Below are 5,080 nucleotides of genomic sequence, written 5' to 3' on the forward strand. Positions count from 1 at the left end.
TTGCACTAATTACTATCCAAAACACGTAATCGCACCAAAAAAAAAAAAAAAACCTAACTGCACAATGCCGATGGAAAAGTTAAATCCAAATGGGGCCTACCTCTTATAATTTATTCATTGTAATTACTTTTATTGTTAGTCACTCAAACATTATTGACTCTTACTGTGACACTGTAATTTTTTTTTACAAGTATTAGTTGGCAGATTTTATTTAAAGTTTAAAAGAAAAGAAAAACGGAAGAAAAGCCCCCAAGCAGCTCGTGGTGATTATAGAAATCAAAATCATTGCACACCTCAGTTTTACACTCCAAAGAAGGGCTATCATCGCGCCCCCTACAATTTTAACCAAAAGGCATGACATGAACCATAAAACAGACTTAGAAGCAGGCCATTTTCCCAAAATGGACCCAAATCCAACGACAACCCAAGAAACCGTTACTTATGTCCCGCCGAAAACATCAAAATAAGAAAGCCATTAACAGCAAGGCCCCAAAACTAAACTGACGAATCAATTGTCCTGATAATACGTAGTTTTAGTAGCGCTTTGTTTATTTTGGGGCAGTACTTGAAAGAAGTAACCCGATGACGAGCCCAAATCAAATCCGTCAGCTACCGTATCAGGAACAGATGGCATCCTCCTCAAGAGTGGGCTGTGCTGCACGAACTCGTAAGAGTTAAGGCCGAAATACGGTTCACTGACTCCTGAGCCAAACCCATTTGCAGTTTGATCCGGGATCCCAAAAAGGCCTGTGTCATTCCAAGCTCCATAACCCATGTCTGAACCATCAACTCCAGAGCCGTAACATAGAGAGGAGACATCAGGAGGCAAAGGTGGCAGCTCAGAGTCATCGTTGAACTGTTTAGAACCATCATTTGCTGCATCCATGACACCAGTAATGGGCCTGTAAGACCCAACTGTATCACTCTCTTGCTTCCACCCGTCTCCAGCTGGTAACCCGGAAGAAAACTGGCATGCATTGAAAGGGCCTTGAGTGAAGTAAAGCTGGTTCTGGTTAGCGTCGTTTTGTTGGTGGAAAGGGGGATTAATGGAAAAAATGGATGACATCTCATGCTGTGATTCGTCAGGGGAGATGATGGCTGTGACTGATGAGCCAGCTGGCATATCAGAATAGACAAAGTTAGTTCGAGCCTTGGACCCACGCATGGAGCGAGCGGCACGGTCATAGGCTAAGGCTGCTTCCTCCGCAGTGTCAAACGTGCCAAGCCAATGCCTTTCTTTTGTGGAAGGGTCTCTTATCTCTGCTGCGTATCTACCCCATGGCCTCCTCCTTACTCCCAAGAATTTTGTTTCTTGTTGCTGTTGTTGGTGCTGAGGTTGCTGCTGCTTTCTTTTGTTTTTAGAAGAGGAAGGCGAGCTGGTCTTTGAGTTGTTCAAATCCATGAAGATAAAGAAAGCTTTGGAGTTGATAGGCTTCAGCTAAATGCGACGAAGAAAAAACTTTTGTGTTTCTGCCTTTCTTTTAGTGTCCGTCTCTCTGGGCTTTAAAGGGCAGTTTTTTCCTTCTTTTTTTTTTCCTGCCTTAGACAGACAGAAAGAGAGTAAAAAGGGAGAAGTCTTGGTCTTCTCTAAATGGCATAGAGCAATATTAGATTGATGGTTTTTAAGAAGAGAATGATAGTTGGCCTTGTTTATCGGCCGCTTGCATGTTGGTTGTTTAAATAAGGAGATTGCACCATCAGATTCTACCCATTTTACCAGAGTTGCCCTTGGAGAAATTTTCAAATGCATTCATGGTTTTCTAATCCAAATTATGAGTGAGTAATGCTTGCTAATGATCCTAGTGTGGGCCCTTGATTCTGATTGGACCCTCATAAGCTCGCATGATCACCTTTGCCCTTCATCATGAATCACTCAATTAATACAAGCACTTTTGTTATGTGATGATACCATGATGTTTGAGTAAGAAAAGTAGAGCAGCAAAATTATATGCGTTAACTGCACCATAAAACCCTTTCTTCTTGGCAAAACTTATATAAAATTTTTTCGATAAAATTTATGAATTTTTTAAAATAATTTTATAAAAAATTTAACTTGATAGATTAATAAGATTTAATATGAATATCAATAATATTTTAAAAAAATTTTAAATATTATTTATAATTTAAATTTGATTAATATTTATTCAATCAAATTTTTATTAAAATATCTGTATAAAAATATATATCAAAATTTATTAATTTTTTTTCAAAATTTACATAGGTTAATTATATAATAAAATTTTTTAGTCTATTAATTTTGATTTAATTATTTTTAATAAAAAATTTATGAACTTCACCCAAAATATTTCATCTAAATTTATCTCTTCTTCGAATGCCAAATTTCCAAGGAACAGTCACCTCTTTTTAAAACAAAAATATTTAGTCCATTTTACTTGTTTTTCAATTTGACTAATTAAGATCAGAGTTAAAACCCAATTTCAATAATTAGATGAAGCGTAACTAGGAAATGACCTGCGCGTGGTATGATTTTGGCGAAGATTACCATGATTGACCTGTATTCACGGGCTTTGAGATTATTCAGGTGATTTGATTAGTACAGCTCATCATTCATCTACCTGGAGTTCATTTATATCCCTTGGGCCATTAGATTAAACTTTCTGATGATTTCTTCCCCGCAGTCCTGCCCATTGAGTAGGTGCAATCATGGGCTCATCAGCAGCTTAATACATACCCATGATTGACATGTGCTCCTTGAATGAACTTTCTGTCACTTTTCTTTTCCAATGATCGCAAGTTCTTTCTCGCGATTTCTAATGAGTTTGAGACTATAATATCTTCTCCAAAGATTCTGACATGCGAGCTTGCAGGAGAGAAAGAGAGAGAGTCTCAGTTGAATCAGGAACTAATCATGAATGTACTAATAAAACTAATCACTAGTATTTAAGATCATGCATGACTCTGAATATAAGTTTATCATCACATGATTGCCTAATGCATGATAACAATCCAATTATCATTCCCATGATCATTCAATTGTCAATACCCATCATTCTGTACTTTTTACCGACCTTTTATCTTTCAGGCTTACAATGCAAGTCTAAAAGCTCTTTCTTTCTTACACAAACAACCCAATCTATACAAATATATTTGTATAATACGTATTATATCTCTCCTACATAGAAAAGGTCATGTTGCCCTAGCTAAATGGAGCCTTTATACGTGGGAAAAAAAAATTTTTTTTCTGTAAAAAAAGTACGGAATATCATAATCCTAGCCATGTGCATCCAATTTAAGCCAAATATAATGATAATCTCCACAATCTTTCCAAGCTTTTGAAGCTAAAATGTGTGCTTTTTTCAATCCCATGGGAATGCCTTTTCCTATTTTTATAGCATTTGTGAGTTTTGAAGCATCCTTGTTGCTTATTACTACATTAGTATGTATGAACGCATTCAAATAAAATGATGGGTGGGTTGCATGTGAGAAGGACACATAGGCATGCCTTTTTGAACAAAACAATTCACTAGGAAGACCTACTTACTAGTAATTAAAATCACAAAACGATTACATTAACATGCAGGCAGCATGCTTAGACCCAAAGGGACCCACATAAATATAAATACTAATACTAGTATTTTGCTTAATAAAATTTCATAACATTTTGCTCTTTATTTAAAAATGAAAAGGATATTACATAAAACTGAACTTTAAATCAAAAAAATTGAGGCACTGTATATTTTTTAAAAAGAAGGTCATAATAGAGGATAAAAAAGAGACTGATAAAATTTAAATTTTATATTTATTAAATGTTACTGTTATTATATAAATTAATTGAATTAAATTTTGAATTCAATATTATATTATTTAACTGTTTATGCAATCCATATGATTAATGTAAGACAATTCTTATAGGCTACTACTTTGTATACTCATTCTAATTAAGACGAATTGCTTAAGAATTAAAGATGATGATTATGGCAAATAATTTAACCAGTGTAAAGCTCTTTTAATAATTTGTTTAGTTCCACGGTTAATTTTGAATGTAAGACAGAATGCAGTACTGAAGGTTAAGAAGGTTAAAGATAGAGAGACAAAGCTTGTATTTTTCGAGCACCAGGTTTTGCCAAACCATCAGCAAGGAGTTATTATCAGAAAATTAATAATTATAAGAAAGGAGCGATCCTGGTTCAGGATACAGGGTATTTTCTCAAAAGAATTTTCTACAAGCCCTTGATTATTAAGCAGCATCTTATTTCAAAAAGTATCCCAATCCAATAGCATATTCGGTTCCATAGGATGAATTTTCAAATGGGGAAAACTGGGTATCCCAAGTTAGAGATACGACTTTCAGACCCTCTTTATCCTTGCAGTACGTGGCAACTCCCGACCAAAGTTGCACTCGTTAGTTAAAAAATTTGCATACTTTTGAGGAGAGACATAACATTTTATTTTTATCAATATGGATACCAAATTTGATGTAAAAGATCCGTTGGGATTTGAATTATGAGCATGCAAGCATTATATTCTCATCATCTAATTATTGCCACTTTGTCTACTTGGCTGCCATTTTAACCTGTTATGTTATGGAAGGATTGTAAATTTCGATTAAAGTCTTTTTTTTTTTTTTTAACATTGGGAGTTCATATAGATGCGAGAAGTTAAACATTTTCATATTTTACGTTTCATGAACATGTTTCAAGAAAGATTGCCGAGTAAACAGATTTAAAATTAAAGGGAAAAAACTCGGTATTGCGTATTGTGTGGGAAAAATCTGATAAAAGTAAAAATGGGATTTAACATTTCTTTGTTTTGCATATTGTATTCTGTTCCTAACTACTTGAAAAAGAAAAAAAAAAAACTTTGGGACGATAGGAGCAACTTTTTCACTCGGAATGTCTAACTTGGAGTAGTAGTACGTACGTAGTAATAAAGAAAAAGAGTGAAACGCCAAGTATAGCACTTGTCCCCCGGTGATACCAAACCTAGCTAGGTTTGTTAGATTATTTATTGTAGAATAAAGAAATGGGTAGAAGATTGCTTTATCAGTCAATTTGACTACTATTCAAAGATGGGGACTAGAAATGAGTAAATTTTATTGAGTTGCGAGAATGATCTTCTT

The 5,080-nt window shown here is 34.7% G+C and overlaps 1 pseudogene; it reads right to left on the reverse strand.

Annotated features, from left to right (window-relative positions):
• Positions 1 to 254: 254 nt before the first annotated feature.
• LOC111308473 (ethylene-responsive transcription factor LEP pseudogene) lies at positions 255 to 1,734 on the reverse strand (annotated as a pseudogene).
• Between the last annotated feature and the right edge of the window lie 3,346 nt (positions 1,735 to 5,080).

Source organism: Durio zibethinus, chromosome 2 (genome assembly GCF_047325235.1).
Source record: "Durio zibethinus cultivar Kanyao isolate XHJ-2024 chromosome 2, ASM4732523v1, whole genome shotgun sequence".
Taxonomy (NCBI): domain Eukaryota; kingdom Viridiplantae; phylum Streptophyta; class Magnoliopsida; order Malvales; family Malvaceae; genus Durio; species Durio zibethinus.